The sequence below is a fragment of the Podarcis vaucheri genome (genome assembly GCF_965113315.1).
Source record: "Podarcis vaucheri genome assembly, chromosome: 2".
Taxonomy (NCBI): domain Eukaryota; kingdom Metazoa; phylum Chordata; class Lepidosauria; order Squamata; family Lacertidae; genus Podarcis; species Podarcis vaucheri.
In genome coordinates this window covers 41,499,591-41,522,919 of record NC_138760.1, presented here as the reverse complement: position 1 = coordinate 41,522,919, position 23,329 = coordinate 41,499,591, and the positions used below count along the sequence as shown (strand labels likewise).

Here is a 23,329-nt window from a genome sequence, read left to right as displayed (position 1 = left end):
ACAATCTCACAGTCCACAATCCAGTCAGTGACCTGGCTTCCGTCTGAATCTTTGTTCTTTCTCAGCCCAGTGTTGCATGTGAGTGAGTGGCCTTGATTATATTTTAGATCACAGGCTGCTGGCTGAGATACTTAAAAGGACTAAATTATATAGCCATTTCCAACTGAAACTGAGGGGAAAGAGGGCAGAAAACTGGCATTTGTGTGACCTCAAACTGTGGCATTTGTGTGACCTCAGAGTTGTTTGAAGAAAAGTGGTGCCAATCACCACAGCACCCTACCACAGCCACCTCAGGCCGCAGCGTTTGGTCACTATGAAGGGTAGCAGAAAGGGAAACAGGAAGTTCTGACCCATGGAGCACACAAGCTTTAATCAGGGCTGGCCCTAACATTAGGCAGAACAAGGTGGCTGCCTCAGGGAGCAGATTTTGAGTGTCATGAAAGACCAGCAAGCTGTTATTTTTCAAAATGTATTGTTATTGTAATTTTGTTGCCAGAGACAGGGAGAGGCACTTGTGTGATTTTCAACCTCAAGGGCAAAAATGATTTAGCTGGCTTGGGTATTATATACCTTGACTTAGAGGTGTGTGATGTTTGCTACTGTGCCTCAGGTTGTAAAATGCCTTGGACTGGCCCTAGCACCATTAGAACGGATGGCAGTAGTTCCCAATCATTTTGCTGAGGTTTGGGCAGGACATTCCCAGCTGACTACATTTGTTAGTTAGAAGGAAGGAGGTCTCATTTGGGTTCTCTACCTAGATGTCTTAGGCTGCCCCTGATGACACCTCCAGAGGCAACTTCAAGGCACACTTCAAGGGCTTGGCAAAATAGCCAGATTCCCTTTTCATCTCTATTATCTTTTTTCTAAGCGATGGAAATGAAGTATAATTGCATCCCTTAAAAAAAAAAAGAAGAAGTTCTGAAGTAGGGTAACATGGAAGGGTCATCTCTGTCATACATTAAAATATGACACAAGGCACCAGTGTAATGGCTCAAGGGATTGAAGTGGAGATAAATGGTTCAGATTGCTTTATCTTCAAATGGGACAAGGGAATTCTGGTTTTATTGTTACAGTCTGAATGATTAAAAAATAAACAGAACAGAAGAAAACACACATACACACACACACTCCACCACCAAAGCCACTTAAGAAACTGCCTGATAAGTCTTTGAAGGAGTGGAGTCTGCTGGAGCTGAATACTGTAAGTGTTAAATAGTAATAGTAGTAGCTAGAAAGAGAGAAAGAAAGCATGTTGCAAGAGTATTGTTTAGAATCTAAAGGCCAAATGAATGGGCCCCCCAAAGCACAATAAATTCTGCTCTTTAAGTAAGCAGTTGTTTATGTACATTCGTTCTGTAAAACAGAAGCATTCAACATTTTTCTGTACCGGCTAGATTTTCTTTCCAGTTCCAACTCAACCAAAACACTGAGAGTTGGCAGGAGTAGCCATTAATCATTCTTTCTGGAGACCTGGTCAAGCAGAATAACCTTTTGTAGGTGGTATATAAATACGCTTAACCTTTAAAAAGAAAGTTTAAGTGAGGACCAAAGGCAATGTGAAAGACCCTCACCCAAGAGAGAGATTCCCAGCTGGCTGCTTCTTGACTCCAACCCATCAAGAGAAACTCTCAAAATGAGACTTGGGGATCTCTTCCATTGATCCTCGTTTATCAAACTGACAGGGCTGTGCTGCCCACTGAGGAACATGGACGAAGTGAGAGGGAGGGGGGTGCAAAGGGAGAAGGGCTGCCTCTGAGGAGAATTCGAGGACAGATAAAATCATTATGGTTCACCTGTCCTGGCTTGCTACCAACATACCACTTTCCACTGAAAGGTCAGATGTGTGGGGATGTGTTTCTCACCACTTCCTTCCAGGTTATTTTCACTCATCAGCAAGGCCAAGATTCTGCAATACCCATCCTGTGTCCCTGGTACGTTATCTTTCGCAAACTAGGGGTGTGCTCAGGAAACCTGGAGGAAAACATGGATGGAAGGGACACGCTTGTTTTCTTTCTGGTCTGTTAGCCTCCCTATTGCTAGCACAGTTAAGTCATAAGCTAGGACTGAATAGAAGAGCTTTGTTCTATTGCCTCATTTACAGCTACAATTTCTGCTTTGGTAAAATTAAGGTTGAAAAGTAAGCTATATACCATGTCATCTATATTCTTTTCCTGCCTGCTTCCCTCTGGGCAGTTCTGGCAAGCCATATGTTAGGTTTTCCCCAACTCTCTTTTGGTAGTATACACATCAATCCAGATAACAAGGGCCCAGAAGTAGTCAACATGGTGTAGGGCTGTCATACGTCCAGACATTACTGGGATTTCAAAGGTGGAATTGAACTTGTTTGGAGGTTCTAGCAGGGGAGCGCAGCTATCGTATACCCTTGACCGAAGAACGGTACACTCCTTCTATCTGGGATGGTCGTCCTCTTCCACCGAGCGCGCAGCTTCGGGAGGGACACACATGGAGCGGTGAGGGAGGAAGGGGACACCCGCCTAGCCAGCCAGATCAGCCGAATCAACCCTGGCGATCAATGGGGTGACAGATGTCGCAGCCAGATCGCCCTCACATCCGTTTTTGATTTTAGTGTATTGTATGTTTTGTACTTTTTATTTTCTTTTTATTGATTTGTATTGTTTAATCTCTTTTTCCTTGCTCTTCCTTTTTCTTTTTTATGTAACTTTAAATTCCCAATAAATATCATTTAAAAAAAACAGAAACAAAGGTGGAATTGAAGTTGGGGGGGCGTGTTGAAAGGCAGCACTTTGTCCTGGATCTTAGGCAAGTCAATTGAAAATTTGGAGTTTTTTGTGTTTTGGGGAAGAAGAAAAAAAGCTCAATGGGGGGGTCCCTGTTTTTACTTTTTGAAATATGTCAACCCTAACATGGTATCCTCCAGATGTTGTTTGACTGTTAACTCCCTTCAGCCCCAGCTCCAGTGGTTAGGGACCTTGGAAGTTGTAGTCTAATAGCATCTCGAGGGCAAACTGAAAAGTTTCAATGTGAAAGCCTGTATTAGGAAACTTGAAGTTTTCTCAGCCTTTGCTATTATTGGTTTTGTTTTTATTAAGGGTTTGTTTGTTTGTTTTGGTACTCCACTTCATCAAAATTGATTCCAGGGTGATTTACATGGCTAAATAAATTACATCAGCTTTCTTCACAGTTAAAGTGGATTTGTGAACGTTATCACATGCAAAACAAGTTCCTGTTCTGCAGCTCTATGATGAAAGGCAATGCTATTCCCCATTCAGGGGAGAGACCAGTGGTTGGAGAAATACTCTGGAACTCATCCTGGGTTTGATGGTCAAAAGGCAGGATATATAAATATAATAGAATATCACTTACATTAATAGAAACACATATAGAATTAATAACTGAATGCAGACAAAAATGCCGCCGAAAGGTATTTGTAATGTTAATGCACATTCTTAGTCCCTATGTTTTTTTACATTTGACAATATTCATTTTGCCTCATGTGAAAAAGCTGCCTTCCCCACGCTCATACACCTGGCAGAAATTCCCTAAATCAGTTTCTCAAGAAGCGTTTTTCAAGGCCAAAAGATACGCAGTTGATCTCTAGACTGTGTGTGGACGATGTGTTATGATTATCAGCAGCAGCACTGATTTATTAATCACTTTCTAAACAACTGTCTCAAGGCAATTTTAAGATTATTAAAAACACAGAAGATCAAATACATTTAAAACAAAGCTAAAACTCTAACAACTCATGGAAAATACCCATTTATCTAGCTGGGAAAGCCAGAATAAAAATGTCTCCAGTCTTTTCCAGGAAGTGCAGATGGGGTGCCTGTAGTAGAAGAAAGAAGTACTCTGTCTCCATTGATTCTAGGACATGTTGTGCATACTGTATGCAGCAATGCCTCCTTCTCAAATTCAATGCTAGTTAGCATTCTCTGCTTGAAAGAGTTCTAAACTCCCATAAATGAAGGCCACACTGAAAAGTCAAAAATTCAAGGGCTCTTGCTATTCACACTCACAGCACACACTCGGCACACTGCGAGATGGAGATGCAACATGACTAGCAGGGGCTAACAGTGTCAACAGCTAATATTGTATTGCTCAGAGATGGTACAGTAATCTTGCTGAGAGAGGCTTTCTTAAAACCCTACATTCATGATGTTGACTCTAACACTACCTCTGATGATCACGGCAACACCTTGACTTCGCCAGCAGAAGGAGAATTTTCTGGTAGGCTAGGCCTCCTACCCTCTCGTGGTGGGAATAAGGACTGTATACACACCCATGTTGATACTTCATTATCTAAATCATGTGAGGCAGTTGCCACAAGTAGCACAGGCAAGGCAGTTAGGGCTCTTCCACACTTCCATTTCTGCTGTGCCTAGAGAGCACAAGTCTGAGCAGTTTTCTGCTCTGCTCCTTTCCAAGGGAAATCTCACTCTTTAGCAATAGATTGGAACAAATGACAATCCAGGGAAAACTTGAATTTCCCTGTTTGCTCTGATAGAATCTTAGCCCTTAGTGGCATACCTGTGCAGGAAGGAGCTGGTCGTGTATGAGCTATAGTCTGGAAACTAAATAGGATTTACAGTAGAATCCACTTGGTTTTCCAGTGTATCTAATTTGTTCAGCGGCATAGTGGTAAATTTTGAAGACAGCCCCCATAGGCACACTCCAATGAGATTCCAAATACGCAGACATCTGTTTTGATCCATTCACACACAGGGAGGGAGATAGAAGAGCAGAACAGTGGCACATTGCATAGTACTCAATTTATTAGGATCAGCTTAACTTCCATTCTGTGTAGTTTCCTGGAAGGAAGGTCCATGGAACTCAGTGGTGGTTGTTTCTGACACTGCTAGCATGAAGTAAGAGTCCCATCAAATGAAAAGGTGGTGGCGAGTTCCCAACCCTTGCTTGATTATTTTCCTCATTCTCTAGTTTCCTCTGGTCCAATCTGTGACAAACTTGAAAGCCTCTTTATCACTTCACTTGCCAAAGGGAAGAAGGAGATGCCAGTTTCCCTTGTTCTCCAAAAAATGATGTCCTGCTGTGAAAAATCTCCCAGAGCTGTGCTTCCCTGCGTTTGCACGCTGCTGCACCACTCAAGCTGTGTAACCTTCATGCACCAGTACTTATGCGGTGCTCCAATTCGAATGACAAAACCTGTCCAGTTTAAATTGAATTTCAATGTCCTCATTAAATTCATAAATGATAAAAAAATGACAAAGAATGCTAGACTTTCTCCACAATTTCGCCTCGAAAATATTCAAGATCTGGTTTGTACCTTCTTCCCGCTGACGTTCCTGCTCCTAAAACACCCCCTCTTTTTTCTGTGTATCTCACTGTTTTTGTAAGGTATGTAGGATAGCTCTTCCGTGTTCAGAATAGGCAACTTGAAGAACAGAAAGAAAAGCAGGAGGAATTGTTTCTGCAAGAACAGCAGCACACGAGCCGCCCAGAGAAGTGAACTTGTTAGTGCAAAATTAGATTCAGCTCTAGCTGGTCTTGCCTTAAGGACCTTTAGAATAAAACTAGGCTAGAAGACATTTGCCATTTTCTTCTACAGCAGGAAACCAACTTGTGAGGCAGCCACTATTTCCCTGCTGGCTTGGTAGGGCACTCGTCAGTGGAGTCAGAAGAAAATTAGCTGCCCTTACCTGCCCGATCATCAGCCCTATCACTCCCTGCAGACCCAATCAAATATACCTGGATCTAGTTTATTGTTTGTATTCCATTCTTCCACCATCCACTTTGCTTAGGGAAGTGGGGTGGGGTGGGGAAGCCTATTAATAGAAAGGAGATTTGCCAGCCATCCTCTGATGGGCTCTGCTGCAAGCGGGGAGGGGAATTTTTATTTTTTTTTAGCTCTTCTGTTATTTTTATTTTATTTTACACAAGCAGCAGTGGGAGACAATAAAGCAAAATTGATGCTTTTACAGTAAAAACCCATTAGATGAGTTACTGTTGTAATTTAATAATGGGATTGGGGAACTACAGAAAATTACAAAAGTCTATAATTAAAGCAAATCTCTCTTAAAAGGCTCGTTTTCATCGTGTCACATCCCCCCCCCTTCCTTGAACCTCCTTATCTTCCTTTAAAAATAAAAACCAAGCACTGAGAGGAGAATGCTGTAACCGTGGCACTTTTCTCTGGAAACCTCATGCTACACACCTTTTATGCTCATAAATCTGTGCATATTTATGAATTGGGGCAGCCAACACTCCAAACGAGATTACACAGATGATTACACCTTTTAGCTTTACCTGGCAAGAAATGTTAGGGAGGGAAAAATTCCTACTGTAGCCAAGGCACACTGATGGTTTATACAAGGCCTCCTTGCTTTTTTTTTAAAAAAAAAGTGTTACATGTGCTCATAAAACAGGAGAGGTAAGGAAAACTTCAAGGTTGGTTTTCTGGAATGAGGACCAGGTTTCTTCCTCCTCCTCCTTTTCTAAAAGAAGCCATATAAAGTGGGTGTACCAAAAGGAGCAATAACATTACAGTTCAATTACAAATCAACTACAACAGACAGCAGCTGCAACAACAAGCAAATTCCTGCATAAAAGCTAACGTTTGAAAGTAGCAAATAAAAAACAAGAAGACGTGTACCTAGGCTCCTTTGTGTTCTTGGCAAGGAGGTGTACCGGTGCCTCCGAAGCTGGGAGAGGCCATGAACCAGAAACTCAAAAAGTTTACTTTTCATCGCCTTTCGCACAATGATATGAGATGATAATTGTACACATTGCCTGGGTCCTGGTTTTATTTTTCCAGAAGGGGTGAAGGTTAGACCACAACTGTTTCATAGTCCTGGTAAATTATTAGTATTTGTGCCCTCCTGCAGGCCTCCGTTGCAATATGCCTGGTTCCCTAGCCATATAATGCAAACTCTCTTTCTCTTTCTCTGTGTATAATAGGAACTGTTTAAGCTTATAACCCAAGCAGTATGAGTATTGATAGTCTGTATAACCTGTATTTATTAACTACCTTGCTATTTATTTGTTTATATTTTAGAAAATTCAAAAGCTATTTGCTCAAAAACAATAAATAAAAATGTCCCAGGCGATGTACAAGTCCATCACAAGTCCATCACTTAATATTTCTGTATTGGTGGTCCAAATTAGAATGCTGTTTTACTGACTTTCTGCTATGTTGTATAATTAAACATGCACTATTCCATTTCTTTATTATTTATTATAATGTATAATTATTGTTTCTTGCAACCCATCCACCACACTACTCTCATGAGAGCCCAGGGTGGGGGCTTAACATAAAAATTGAGCATCAATGGCAGAAGCAGAACCACAATACAAAATGCAACATACAATAATAATCCACATTACATTATACACATTTACAATATCACCAAGTAGTATTTTGCCTACAGTGCAGTCCTATACATGATTACTCAGAAGTAAGCCCAGCTAAGTCAGGTGGAGCTGGGTAACAATGCAAAATAATTGCTACAAAACATGGTCCAGAAGTGGCATAATTGTGTGTGTTTTTTTTTAAAAAAAAATCCCCCTGCAGGTGAACCTTGGCGCCCAGAGATCTAATGTGCAATTGCTCAATGGACATAAAACAGGACTGAACATATCAGTTATGGAAATTATACCTTTACCATTCCACTTAGAGAAAACATGATAAGCTAAGTCTAGCAGAGACCTGGATAATCGTAAATTGATACTAACAGAAAAGAACAAGTAGATCTGTCAGTCTGTGTTATATGTGCCCCATTTCCCATCATACACTATCACAAATGCAAGAAATAAGAGCTATGTTTTCATAGCCTTGCATATTTGACTTTCTTGTATTTGGCAAAAGAAAGGGATACTTTTAATTCTAAATGCATCTACCTCTGAATAACCTGTAATGGCCCTCTTTACCCCCTCCCCACAGAAAAAAATGAACAATCCAAGCCATGGAAACTGATAACATAATTTTATCAATTCATGTGATTTCCAGTAAAATCTATCAGGTTTTCAGACATAAGAAAACAGGTCTTTTTTGGTGCTGGCTCCATCTCTATGGAGCACCTTTCCATGTGAGGTAAGATTGGCTCCTTACTTGACTGTTTTTAAACTGGCCTTAAAGACCTGGTGTCTCACTCTACTTTTAATTAACGGTGATTTTATATTTTACAAAAATTATTAACTCATCCCATGGATTTCAATGGGATCTAAGTTGAGCTCACTTAGCCTGGATTGAACCCTATCCCATTCATGCTGTTTATTCTTAGCTTCCAGTGATTTTATGTGTTGGGACAAGGGACACATGATGCAATCGTCTTTATTAATAACCATTCACAGGTCCATTTTCCATAATTTTGTTTTAATATCATTCTATTATTAGTGAAAACTATTTCCTGTGGCAGAGAGTTCCACTGATTACAGTATGATGCTAATCTTCACTCCTAGGCATCCAAAGGGTTTATTTTTAGCAGTGCAACTGTGCGCTGTCTGCATCCAGTGTTAAAATGCTTCTGCACATGAAAAACATCTGCTTGCCTTTGCAGCAGGAGAAGGGGAGGCAGGAGAGTGTAAATATGGCTATCCGTTTTATTTTTAAAACTGAATAATATTTTAATGACTTTTGTTATTGCATTAAAATCCATCCCCTGCATTTATTTGTGCATAATCTTCAATCTGGGAGAGTGGCAAGCAGCTGTTATAGTTCCTTGACTTAATACAGCCATGTGACAGAAAAGTCTAATGAAGAGTTCCATGATATGAATGTAATTGTAAAGCGGGTGGGGGAGATTGAAAAATTGGTTCCAGTAGTGTGCGATGCAAGAGTTCATTTGTTTCCTCATTCATGCACTAAACAAGGTCCTAATTAATCTTGGACCCTAGAAGGAAAGAGACTAGATTGGCATCTTCTGAATAAGAATGTACTTCACATTTTTGGAAAGTTTGAAGAGGCTCTTCAGCTTTCTCTTTTAATGGTATTTTTGTGGGGTTTAAAGTGGCTTTCATTAGGCAGCCAAAGCTACTAATTGCATTACCATATTTTTTAAACTTTGGAGATGCAGATTAGATCTAGACATTTCCAAAATAATCAGATTAATTTCCTAGCTGGAAGCATCTCCGTTTTATCTGAACTGAGAGGCTCTCCCCTTTGGTGCTTGTCCTGATTGATAGCAATTGTGTTGGTCGACTGGACCAACAAGACGTTCTCCGGCTAAACAACCTGCCAGATGCTGCTACAGCACTCTGGTCTTTAATGTGCATCCTGCAGGGCAGGTGGGAAGGGTCACATCAAGGTCAGACCTGGCATCGGATGAGCCTAGCAGCAAATACATGCACCCTGAGACATTGCATAATGACAAAAAGCCTGTGTTTACTGGCCAGTGTGTGTCCTTTGGCTTCATGTGCTGGTTTGGCACACTACTCTCCTTGCATACTTTATCTTTCCCCACAGAATATCTCTCTGGAAAATTGGGAATGCAGAAAGAAAGGGAAATGTGTGCGGGGAAAGGAGGGGGGGAGGTTTTTTGCGCAAGCAGAAATCATTAGGCTGGCGGAACATGTTAGTTGGATACCACTCCCTTCCCAACACACCAGATCAATCATTTGATTAACCTCTTTCTTAGGTGTGCTGCGTGGATCAGCTGAGGAGGAGGGGCTGTGTGTACCTGTGTGTCCTGTGTGGTGCGTGTGCCTGCATGTGATAATGTGGGCTGGCCACGCACACTGCATGAAGCCCCTGGAAGGTAAACGCAGCCCTTGGACCAAAATAGCCACACCCAGGAGCAGCCAGCAAGAAGTGCCAGCATCACTGGAGCTTACCAGGGCAGAGAGGGACAAGGTGGCATGGAGGTTGGTACTGTGAAGGCACCCTGGCAAGAATGCCAAATTGGCATCTGCACAGCACTTCCTAGCACTTTCTGGTAAGTCACAGCGATGCAAGTGGCAGGAAGCCAGGCACATGCTACTGCTTTTCCTTGCCAGCCTCCCCTGGCTAACTCTGATTAGGGGGAGTGTAGCCCCATCTGTAACAGACTGAATACACCCCCGCCCCCGAACAGGTAGGTCACCTGCAGACAGGACCTCTGTTCTTGTTTTACCGCACCTCATCTAGCCCCTCATCATCTGCAGAAGGTTCTTTAAGCTCATAAGGCCACAGCTACATGGCAGTGGTAAATCGTTTTTTTAAATGATGTTTTAAATTTTGAAGTTATTAAAGAAAAAGCACAAAAAAGAAAGAAAGGGGGAAACCCCCAAAACCCGTCCACTGAATTTCACAATGCAATAAACATTTTTGCATCCGTCTTAATTTTTACATAGTTCTATATACAGTGGTACCTCGGGTTACATATGCTTCAGGTTACATACGCTTCAGGTTACAGACTCCGCTAACCCAGATATAGTACCTCGGGTTAAGAACTTTGCTTCAGGATGAGAACAGAAATGATGCTCTGGTGGCGCAGCAGTAGCAGGAGGCCCCATTAGCTAAAGTGGTGCTTCAGGTTAAGAACAGTTTCAGGTTAAGAACGGACCTCCGGAACGAATTAAGTACTTAACCCGAGGTACCACTGTACTGTGTGTTACTCAATTGAAGCTGGTGTTACAGAAAGTATGCCTGAATGTAGCAAACTCATTAACTATGGACACACAGTGCAATTCTGCGCATGCCTCCCTAAAAGTCAGCCCAGCTTACTTTCTTCCAGATAAGTGTCCATAGGACTGCTGCCACATGATCCTACACTAAAAGGTGGATCCTTATACCAATTTCACTTCTTCAGCTGCCACACGCTTTGAAGTCTGGAATGCAAGGAGGAAAGGAAAAATATTAGCCTTGGGAAAGTAAGGAAATGCTGTGTATTAGTATTTTTGCAGCAGTTCAGCGATTCTCATGACAGTCGATGGTCTTCTGAACTTTAATGAGGTCACTTCCTTGGGAGAGAGGCTTCAGCTAATCCAAGGGGTTTATCTAGGGCAGTATTATTGCAAACTGGATAAGATAACATGCTTAGCACAAAACATATTTATCAGTTGTTGATTGCTGTTGGCCGCATTTTTTTAGTAGAAAGGGAGAGAGACGGCAAACCAGCTTTTTCTAGAATTATAAATGTCATGATAAGAGCCAGCATAGAATCTGAATAAGGGGAAATATCTGGAGCAAGGCTGAGGTGGAGCTGAATGCTGATCATACTAACATACAAATGAACCTGTCCTCTCTCAATCGCCCAAGGATTTAATTCATTTTATTTACCTTTTTTTTTTTTTGCAGATTGTGCCCTTGCTCATTTTGTCACCTTGTGATGCAATATATTATTGGTGTCCGCAGGACCAAGAGTCATTGGGGTTTCATTAGTTATGTTTATGCCAATAGAAATAAATCTCAGCAGTCAGAGGAGAGGTGGTTTGTACTACAGGCCCTGTCTAGGGAATGTGAGTGGCCGCATCCTTGATGTGCTGGTGAAGCAGATACAGTTTGAGATATACTTTTGCCTTATTGATTTCAAGGCTCCTTCATTACCTCCACAGCATTGCCAATCGATAACCAGGCCTGGAGCAACATAATAGATTTAAAAAGAAAAAAGAAAATCAATTAAACAAAATATTCTTAGCAGAACCCCAGTGGAAAATTCTAGTTGCATTTGGTGTTATCTTCTGTAAGGCTGCAATGGATTTACAATTGAGGTGTTTGTTTATTATAATAAAGAATCTTTGTTTGAAGAGGCACATGCCGCAATAATAACGTGTTTGCATCTGAAGGGTGATCACTTATTATTAAAAGCAGAAACCTCCCAGCTTTCTGCTTTGAAACTCAAATTCATCACAGAAGTCTTGCAGGAAAGTGAAATAATGTTTGTGGTCTTAGCTCAATCCCCACTGGACAATAACTCAGTTAAAATACACTGAAATCCGTCATGATTCCCTCTCTCTCTCTCTTGCTTGCTCGCTCTCTGAATGCAGGGAGGACGGTTCCTTTTAAATTAGCTTTCATGCTTGAAAGGTTTTTCCTTGTGCATCAGAGCCCGATTCTGCTTCTGCTCAAGCCAGTAACAAAGCCAGCATTGATTTCTCTGGGTGCAGGATTGGGGTCAGAAAAACAGATTTCCCAAAGGGCAACTCCCTGAAGGCTAAAAATGGCTCATGAAGTTCTAGAAAGGAGACCCTTCTGCCCTTCTCAGCTTGAGGTGGAATGAGGACATGGGGAAGATCATCAGGGTGGGGAGGAGGTTATTTCGGACAAGCAATCCCTCTTCATTGGGGAAGATAGAAATGCAGGCAGGTGTTATTGCTGGATGCATTTGAGATGAACAAAAATGATGCCATTTCAAAACCAAGTTAAGGATTTGCTTCTCCACATATGACTAAATCCCTTTAAGGTATTGACTTTCACACCAGGTTTCAATGTGCATGGTGGAGCTGAATCAGCTCTCCCCCCCCCCCCCCAGTTTTTAAACCACAATCACTTTGTCCTTGATTAGTTTCCTGGTGGTTTGGAGAGGGTGGAGAGAGAAACCTGACTATATATTAATTTTAATCTTTCAGAATTGGCAGTTTGGGTGGGTTTGACTAGGCTGCTTTATGTGGTTTCCTCTCCCCTCCAACAAATAAGAAAGACCCAGACCCTGGTGGAAGTTTTTTTCTATGTATGCAAGGTGTGAAAGGTTTGAAAAAAGACATATTTCTTCTAGATATGCTGATATTTTGTAGGAACATGAGAGAGGAGCAGCCAGATGTCAGTGACTAGCAGAGTCCACACATACCAAAAAGAAAACTCGAGCTCTAGTTCCAAACCATCAGTTCCTAATACCTGTGGCTTCGTAGGTATGGGTCCGGACACGTAGGTTCTTAACTATATAGGGCCTGTAATCAAAGTTAACCCCAGTGTAACCACCCACCTGCTTCCTTAAAAGCTGCAGGGATAGGAGCTTTGGGCTTAGATGCATGCTCGGAAATTGCAGGTAACCCCCCCCCACCCCCACATAGTTAGGAGCACTGAATGACAGGTTTTTAAGCAGCTCCTGTGTGATGGCTCCCAGGTGTCTCTGCAGCACTCTGTGACTGGGCTTATGGGTCATCAAAGAGACAGAGGACCCATCTGCGCCATACATTTATAGCAGCATTATCCTGTTTGGAAGCTGCAATATGCTCAAAACATAGCTGCTCACTGGAAGCAGGCATTCAGGGCATGCTTGGGTGGTGCTGAAAGATCTTCATGGGCTTACAGCCCATTTACAGTTGCTGTTCAATATCCTGATGCTCAGCTTCAATGCCTAACACAGCTTGGGACTTGGGTACCCGAAGGAGAATCCACTCTCACATCAACCTCCCTGTGCACTTAAGGAGGTCTCCCTCTGGGCATCCCTTGCTTTCTGAGGTGAGGTAGTGAATGAGGAGGGAACTGTCTCTGTTGCAAAACTCCACTTACGCCGTTCACCAAAAGCACCTTTTGATGCACTTCTGGTGCAAGATGGAGACTGTACATTTTTAGCCTCTTTCGTTGCAATTTTGCCTGCCAATACATTGCTTTGCTGTGCTTTACTATCATTTCATGATTTGCTTATTATATTTGCTTCGTGGTTTGTTTCATTTGTTTGTATCGCCAGCTGCTTCCAGCGCCCCCAACCACCTGTACAAAAAGTTGTAAAGAAAAGTTAGGAAAGCCGGCCACTCACTTTCAATTTACAAGGCAATAAGGTGTTCTGTTTCTTTTAAGAGAAGGGGCTTGGCCTGCAGTGCCAATCCCTCTATGACCACTCTGCCACTAGACGCTTCCCAGAAGGACTTCAGTGATACAGTATGACACATCCCATTGCCATGGAAGAATTTGAGGAAGTGTGGGGGCCCTTGGATGGTCTGGTGCCCCAGACTAGGGCTTCCTAGTCAGGACCTTGTGGTGCTGCTGCCTGTGTGCTCTTCCCCCCCCCCAAGTCAGGGAGGGAGGGCTGCAGGGGGGAGGAGAGGGTGGTGCAAGTCACATTGTGCAAGCAGAAGCCCATTACTCAAGCATGGACAGCTGTGGATACAGTCCTGTTTTGTTAAGAACAGCCAGGCTAATTTATTTATTGAGAAATATTGATTAAATAACGAATTAAAAATTGAATGTTGGTTAAATAATTAACTTATACCTGGCCTTAAAAAAAAACCTTTCCTTACAACGCAGCTCACAAAAGCAAAGTAACAACAATATATAAAGCAACATAATTAAACTAAAACACACCACCTCACTGCAATCAATCAATAAAGACAGGCAATTACACACATTAACATATTAAAACAACACAGCTCAGTAATAACAGGTGTGTTACTAACCTTCAATTTCAGTTGTCCATTTCAAGCTCCAAAAGTGCCCAAACACTTTCAAAGTGTGTGCAGACTTTCTCTGCATTTTTGATTTTGATTTTAATTAATTCTTATGATGTTTTATAATGTTGCACTATTTTAGTGTTGTTAGCCGCCCTGAGCCCGGCATCGGCTGGGGAGGGCGGGATATAAATAAAATTTATTATTATTATTATTATTATTATTAAAACAGATAGTTCTTTTAAATTAGTTCACCTTCCTGCTACATTTATTCTATGCTTTCACTATCGGCCGCAAGGTAAAAACATCCCTGATCTTTTATTTCATTAAGCATGAGAATCTCACAGAACAACATGCCACAAACCTAACTTAGTTCGGTTTACACTAATAACTATAGAATGGTACCTCAGGCTAAGAACTTAATTCGTTCCAGAGGTCCGTTCTTAACCTGAAACTGTTCTTAACCTGAGGTACCACTTTAGCTAATGGGGCCTCCCACTGCCACTGCACCACCGCCGTACGATTTCTGTTCTCATCCTGAGGCAAATTTCTTAACCCGAGGTAATATTTCTGGGTTAGCAGAGTCTGTATCCTGAAGCGTCTGTAACTTGAAGTGTCTGTAACCAGAGGTACCACTGTATTTTTATTCAATAGGTTCCACACACACACACACACACATCGTACACAGGCTGTCGTCTCTTGAGGGCTCAGCATGATTAATAATCCGAAGGCCATACCCAACTATTAGAAGGCACTCTATGAAGCCTGAAGGGACATATAATCATAGAATTGTAGAGTTGGAAGGGACCACATGGATAATCCAGTCTAACCCCCTGCGATGCAGGAATCTTTTGCCCAACGTGGGGCTCAAACCCATGGCCCTGAGATTAAGAGTTTCATGTTCTACCAACTGACATTACATATGTTGGTGTGGATGATATCATTGAAATCTAGAGGTGGGGGCTAGTGGCCCTCCAGACACTCCATCCACCATCCCTAGCCATCAAAGCCAATGGTGAGAGATGGTGGGAGCTGGAATCCAGCACCTTCTGGAAGAACCCAGTTTCCCATTCCTGGTCTAGAGCCCAGATAGCCATATGGAGAGACTGTTCCCTTCCGTTTGCCTCTTCTCCCTCTCTTCAGTTAAGCGGTTGTGCATTCCGCATGGATGGAGAGGAGAATGAGAGGAATCTTCATAGCTGCAGAGTCTAATGAAACCATTGGGAGTAGCCTTCAGCTCTATTTCTCCATTAAATCTGAGTCAGGAGAGGCCATGCGCAAGGTGAACCTGCAGTGCCGGGAGGCAGATGGCTGCATGAGGGCTGAGAGGCAGAAACTGGATCCTGCTAAGAAGGCAGAGGCACTGTGGGCGAGTGGTTCCTAGGTCCAAGAGTTGGGGGCTTTGCCTGTTCTGGGTGGGGCTTCACACCCTCTGAAGGTGTGCAATTTAGTCCACCATCCTGCTGTTGTCCAGGTGTTTATGACCATGCCTCCCATCATTTCTGATCATTGGTTTTGCAGGCTGTAGTCCCAAATGTCTGGAGAGCACCAGATTGGGGAAGGTTGGTATATACATAACATTTCTTTTGGCTTGTCGTTACCTCCAGTTCACACAGTTTCACAGGTATGCGAAACAAAACAAAAACCCACATCGCCTGTCCACCAGAGGCAAAAGTGGAGTGAGAGAGCACATTGCAAGCAGCAATTCCTCTTACAAACTACCTTCAGCCCTCTGAAAACACGATTTTCTGTCTGCAGCCTTTGTAGACCTTTGCAATCGTGTCTCAAGAGACTGGAACAGGAGATCTACTCATTATAGACAGGCTATGTGTACAGAAAGTATAGATGGTGGGTAGCATTACAGTTGACATTTCTGTCTCTCCGTTTCCCCCTTTGTAATATTACTATCCGCGCTTCTTTTACTGTTGAGAAAGGATTATTTCCCTATGATATTCTATACTCAGCTAGTCCACACTATTCTTGCAAGAAATGTAAAAAAGCATGAACTGCTCCTTACGAATACGTGTGGGTTTTGTTTGAGTAACACATGAGAGGAAGGAGGGGGAGAGGGCATGTTTGGAAGAGTGATTTGTTTGCTTTGGTGATAGTGAGCTCTGTTTTGGAGAGACAGATGGAAGGCACTTTTTATTTGCCGCAGACACTTCATGATCCAAGCTGTCCATATTGTGCAAGAGAGGCCAGATGCCTTGTTAATTCATAGACATGTTTGCAGCATAGGGATCCTTAGTAGGTGAATATGAATGCTAAATAATTATTAGGGCTTGCTTGACAAACGTCTGCCTCCTGACTGAAACTGGAGCAAAGCTTTGACCTTTTCTAGAGCAGCAAGATATGCTGGCACATGATAAGCTTTGGGAGCGATTTCCACAGCTTAGAAAGGCAAGCTCCACAATAAGGTTTGGGCTGCAGGCATGAGAGGTTTTTAAGTAAGATTATGCCTGCAGAGATGGGCAAGGAAGGCCTTTGTTCCTAGCAAAATCCAGGAGTAGGTTTCCTGGAAGACTGCCAGGTCCTTGTCTGGAGATCATCATGTCTATACCTTTAAGTGCTACAAGACATGGAATGAAGCTGCTGGCCATTCCTCCAGTGGTCCTGTTACCCACTCCCCACCTCCATTTTACTGGCCAGGCCAGGTGGAATAGGGTGGGTTAAAAGGACCAGTGAAGGAACAGGGTAGGGGTAAATGCACAGGGGAACATGCTGCTTTGGAATATTTAGAAGAATGGGCACAAACTTCTAGAGGGTACTGCTGTGTGCACATACGAGTTCCCCAGGACCTGAAGGGAACAACCCACACGTGGTGCCAGTAATTAGCCAGGTCAGGCACTGGCTGGGGGCCAGGAGCTTGGAAGAGCTCCACACTGGCCCAAGCCTGACCCTGCCGTACAGGCCATGACGCACTAGTGCTCACTCACCTGCCTCGCCTCTGTACAGCCTGCTGCTACTCACTCATTGGCTGCTGGATCTGACACAGAAGGCAGATGATGCAGTAAATGCCTTTTTGAGTGGGAGAGTGGGAGTTGCTCAGCTCCCACGACTGGGGGCTGCCTGCCATCACATTACCCAAGATGCAATGCCCTGATGAGGTGATGCAAGAGTGTTACAGAATGGGTGGAGACAGCTGAGGGGTGAGGCTACAGAAAGGCACGGGCCCTGTTATGTTCCTTTTGTTTTGGTGTTTATTATGTTGACGTTAGGACTTCCAAAAGCTGTCAATGTGCTGGCCAGCTGCAGGACTTGATGGAAGCATTTTGGTCACACTAAGTGTGATGCCCCTAATACATGGCTTTAAAAGCCACAACACCCCATTGGAGACAACAGAAGAGCTGTTCTTTTAAAGAGAGAGAGAGTTTAATTCTGATCAGACTTCCCACTAGATAAAACACGCCTTTCTGAATATTTGTGTAATTTGATAATGACAGTTAATAATAACAGCATTTTTAAAAGGGTTCTCCTTACTAGCAATGTACCGACTATTGCCAATTATTCAGAAAAAAATGGCTAGGTTTTTACTGCCATAGACCATGTTCCAAGAAACAAAGCACTGCTGAAGAGCTTGGCCTCTTGTCAGCTTGGCACCCACACATGGCAAAATGATTGCAACTGGCTGAGCAAACTCAGCTGATGCAATTTGTCTGCTGTCTCAGGGTGGAAGCTGAATGATGCACACGGCTTTTTGGCAACCAAGCTCAAGAAGCAGATCACTTGCTCTGTGGACTGAAAAACTCATGCCTTCTCTCCAGGCATTGCCTCTCAGCAGGAAATCAAGCCTGATACAGGAGCGAGAAAAAGAAACTGCACGGAGAACATTTAGTGAGGTTGGAAACACTGAGCTCGTCTGATGCCCTATTAAAAGCTAGCGTGACTACTTCCTTCTTTGGCATTGCATTCCCATACAGATTATCCCCATAGGAAGTAGCCTTATACCAAGTGAAACAATTTGCAGCTGACTCCAATATTGTCTACCGGGCGGTAACGGATTTCCAGCATCAGCCTGAGATCTTTCACTTCACCCAGGATGCTTTTAGTTGGGAGATGCCGTGGACTGAACTTGGGACCCTCTGCACGCAAAGCATGCATTCTTCCAACTAACTCACAGTCCTTCCCCAAGGGACATAGTTTTCAGGTGAAGAAAAAGGCCCACACATGCTCAGCACTACCATTCCTGAGCATCTGCCAAGTGCCATGCAGTATGCATGGTTTCCAAAAGTTACAAATAAAATCAAAAACAAAGTCAGAGGTTTGTTGTCACTCTATTTTGAAAGACCATCATCACCCAGGGGGTGTTTAATAGTTCTGACGCCACTAGAGGTCTCTGAGATGTGAGGTCCTGATCCTGAAGAGCATATTCTTCACCAAGCACATAAATTCTCCCACTTATGACTCGACATTTCTTCACACAATGCACAAATACTAATTTTGGGAGTTCACTGCCCAGTGATATGGTGGTGGCCCTTGGCTTAGGTGGCTTTAGAAGAGGGTTAGACAAATGCATTGGTGGCTGTCAAGAAGGACAGCTATATAGAACCCTGAGGATCAAAGGCCACGTGGCTCTGAATACCAGCTGCTAGGCAGGGGTAGCGGTGACAGCAAACCATGGAGGAAAGTTATTGCTACCATATCCCACTTGTGGGCTTCCTGGAAGCATCTGGTTGACCACTGTTGGGAATAGGATATTGGGCTAAATGGACTCTTAGCCTGATGAGGCAGGGTTGTTGGCATGATCTTATGTGGGGACCGGATCTCTTCCCAATTGTAGCTTTCCTGAATTTTGCCAATATCACAGTGCGCCCTGTAGGAGTGAATGATAATGGTTTTAACTGCCCAAGCCAGAAGGAAAATCAGATCTGCTTTTTGGACTCTGCTTGTGCCCATATGGGCAGACGTTTAGACTCTGATCTTGTCTACTCCAATAAACCTGACAGATGGTGCGTTGCTTGAATTTTCTCTACTTGCACTTCAGATTATGGGAATACCAAACAATATGTATTTGGCCAGAACGCAATGCCATGATAAATGTGTTGCTGCTCCTGAAAACAGCAGTTGCTTTGGGTTCTCCATTCCTTGCCATGTAATTTACAACCTTTGGTCCTCCAGATGTTGCTGAACTGCAACTCCCATCATCTCTGCATACTTTATGGGGCTGATTTGAGTTGTAGTTCAGCAACATCTGGAGGGCCAAAGGTTCCCCATACCTGATTTACAACAATGGGGGTGGAGAACTTGTGGGGAACCCTCTAGATGTTGTTGGGCTCCAACTTCTATCAGCCCCAGCCCCATGGCCAAGGGTTATGGAGCTGTAGTTCAACAGCATTTGGAGAACCAAGGTTTCCCCACTTATGTACTGCAAGTTATCTATAACATGTGCTGTAATTGTGTGTTCCCTTCTCCCTGCCAGGAGAAATGCAGATCCCCATTATGTCAGAACATGGGTAAGTTGTACTAAGAATGTTCTAGCCAATTAATACGTTTAGGGTGATGATAGCTTGCTACACAAAGCAGGAAAAGTCAAAAAGAAAATCCTGTGTGCTAGGAATGTTATCTTCCTGAGGTCCACATCTGTCCTGCAGTACCTTCACATTTGGAGAGCAAGTGTGCAGGGATTGGCAATTGAAATGGCCTCCAGGAAATGGAGAAAGAAGATAAAGCAGCATACCTTTTGTTTATAAAAGGGCATGAGATTATCAGTCGGTCAGAAGGAGTCTAGAACTTCCTGCCCTGCATGCACTTTGCTCTGCTTATTGTTAGCATTATTTTTATGCTAAGAAAGAGATAAATTGTCATAAGAATTCCTAATTATGTAATGTACAGCCCTATTCTATCCCAGAAAGTAAATCCCATTATGCTCTGTAGAGCTTCCTCCTGGATAAGTGTGGGTTGCAGCGTAAGGATATATAACCGTTACTCTGACTCCTCATCCCCCCTGCCACACACCTTGCCCCAAATTGGAGCAAGTAATTCATGCTCTGCCTCCACTGTCAGAGACTGTGTCAGCATGCCTCTGAAGGTCAGCTGGTGGGAATCTCAAATGGGAAGAATGTTCCTTTTACTCAGGTCCTAGTTTCCATAGGTATCTGGTTGGCCACTGTGAGAACTGGGTGCTGGACTAGATGGGCCATTGGCCTCATCCAGCAAGGCTCGTCTTATGTTCTTCTGCTAAAGAGGCCCACATAAACAGAGTGAAGAATCCAATCTATATCACTATGTTATAATACTATCTAAACAATTCCTTGGTAGCTATCAATGGCTAGGCAAGATTGGTTATATACTACTTGTGTAACAGAGGCAATATGCCTATGAGTACCAGCTGCTGGCCATCATAAGTAGAAAGGGTGTCATTGTGTTCATGTCCTGCTTGTGGGCTTAAAAAACAGAAGGAGGGGGTCCCCAATTAAAGGTAACAAAGAGACCAAGTCACAGGAACCCAATTAAAAGTGATACAGTGGCACCTTGAGTTAATTTGTTCCAGAGGTCCGTTCTTACCTGAAACTGTTCTTAACCTGAAGCACCACTTTAGCTAATGGGGCCTCCTGCTGCCGCTGCGCCGCCGGAGCACAATTTCTGTTCTCATCCTGAAGCAAAGTTCTTAACCCGAGGTACTATTTCTGGGTTAGCAGAGTCTGTAACCTGAAGCGTATGTAACCCGAGGTACCACTGTATTGATATAAACACATACAAAAATGATACAAGCTGAGACCACAGAGTAATTACAAGCAAAGGATGTATACAACCATCCAATTCACCAGGAAATACGTATAACTTAGGTATGTTGTTGTTGTTTAGTCGTGTCCGACTCTTCGTGACCCCATGGACCAGAGCACGCCAGGCACTTCTGTCTTCCACTGCCTCCCACAGTTTGGTCAGACTCATGTTTGTAGCTTTGAGAGGAACTGGCAAGCCACTCCAGTATTCCTGCCAAGAAAACTCCATGGACAAAGACAACTTAGGTATACAAGAAAACAATTATCTAGATCTCCAGTACTATACCTTCTTTTCTACTTCTTCAGACACCAGTTGGAGAATATGTCTGGATGGCAGCAATAAACCTCTTATTTCCCCAATGTTCCTTTCTAGATTTTTCTTCCTTGCAGGGAAATATCATTGTCATATATCCTAAAAATCACCCATTGAATAATATTAGAGCATACAACATGAGGCCATAGCCAATAGTAGGATTAAAATAACTGTTGAAATTCTGTCCCCATGCTCCTGTGCATCCAAGTACAACCAAAAAGGGTTGTTAACTCCAAACATACCAGATAAGCAATATGAACAATTTAATTTTCTAAAATGGGATAGCTATATACCATTTTCTAAATTCAAAACCAAACCTGTAGCTCCAAAATGAGAAGTTTTCCATTTACAGAAGACGAGTGGATATATAAAAGTTAGGTTGAGGAGCAAAGTTGTCAATCCACGTGATTCTAACAAGTGGCTCCTCCGCTCAAATGAACTGCTTGCTCTAAGATGCAAAGCACTTTTAAAGAAAACACTTCCAACAGCTCAGTGGTTTAACAAGCAATCCCTTTTCCCAGGGAACTCTGGGAACTGTATCTCTGTGAGGGAAATAGCGGTCTCCTGTCCACCCTAAGCACTCTTAACAAACTACAGTTCCCATGATTCTTTGGGAGAAGCTAACCCTGTTTGAATCCATATGACACTGCTTTAAAAGCATAGACCTGGAAGTGAGACAAACCACACAAATGTGAGAAACTTCCACCTTCACTCATTTTAGCAGTCTTCAGAATGGGGTGGGAAGGATTGGCAGGTAGGATCAACAGCTGATGCCACAGTTAGAAAAGTGGAGGAGGGACTCTGATAGGTGCCATGGGTCTCTTTGCTTTGCAACAAGTAGGCACCAAACAGATTTCTCACAGGCCGCCATCTGTAAACCACTTCTTCCACAGGTTTGTAAATCTATGGGATTATTTCAAAGTTAACTGGTTTGTGGATTGCAGCCATCTATAAAAGCAAAACAAGCCTCGGTGTGTTTTATACCCGCCATTTATTTTATAATGCCATTAGATTATATGATGTGCTATCATTTCAAAGTTGCTAATTGTGACCCCTCAGCATGCATTAAGCCCCCACATGACTGTGTGTCTCTGGCCACAGGCGGAAGCCACAGCCACACAGCTCATCCATTCATTTTCATATTATAGCTCTTTGCTAGCTATCAAAGCTGCAAATGCTGATAGACTTAAATAGAAGGAGAGGGAGAGCCTGGAAAAGAAAGAACGAGAACCCAAGAGATCTTCTCTGAATGGGAGGAGAGATCCCCCTACCACCACGACCCAATGTTATGAATATTGTCAATGAAATTAGCGAACGCTGTTTGGGAAAGAGAGCGTGGGGAGGGTGAAATGTAAGGCAGGCTCAAAGGAAAGCTGGCAGAAAGAGAGCAGGAGTGAATGAGCTCTTTGTTTAGCCTGCTGGTGCAGTGAATAAGCAGCCTGCAGCCCTGTGGTTCCTTGCAGGCTGCCTGCTGAATGAGGGATGGGCCTCCATTAATAGGAGCAAAGGAAAGAATGTGATTCACACTCATTCTGAGAGCTAACCAGCAGAGGAGTAAAGTTAATTTACTATTGGAGTTAATTCCCTGGTTAAGAGAAAGGAAGAAGGAACAGGTTATAATGTAATGAACATGCAGGCGCGGGAACGAAAGAGGTGCCAGGCCGCCTTCCATTTCCTGATAGGAAATTCTGCACAGCAGATATCAGCGTATTATTTCTGGGCTGACTTAAAAGGACCTATTCAATGTCTCTGAGAGACATCGGCATGGCTGGCAACATGGAGAGCAGGATGGGGGTAACTGACAGGAAGGAGGGGGGGTCAAATTTCAACATACGGACAGAATGAATGCTGCATCGTTTCATTTCATTTCATCCCTTTTTTTTTTTAATCTACATGTGCCCCAGCACTTCTAGAAAGGAAGAAGAAAAAATTGCAACACGGGGGGAAAATTAACTGTATCGTATTTTATAATTATTTGCCCAAACCAGTGATTTTTAAAAGGCTGATCAAGTGCTCTGCCCAGCACTCATATGCAGGGGAAGGAGAATTCTGC

The 23,329-nt window shown here is 43.1% G+C and overlaps 1 protein-coding gene across 1 annotated transcript in view; it reads left to right on the top strand.

Moving 5' to 3' along the window:
* The window catches only part of LOC309527610 (uncharacterized protein), a gene marked incomplete at its 3' end in the record, with an annotated part of 318,025 nt that overhangs the window by 259,294 nt on the left and 35,402 nt on the right, over window positions 1-23,329 (top strand). The gene's annotated exons all lie outside the window — the stretch shown is intronic.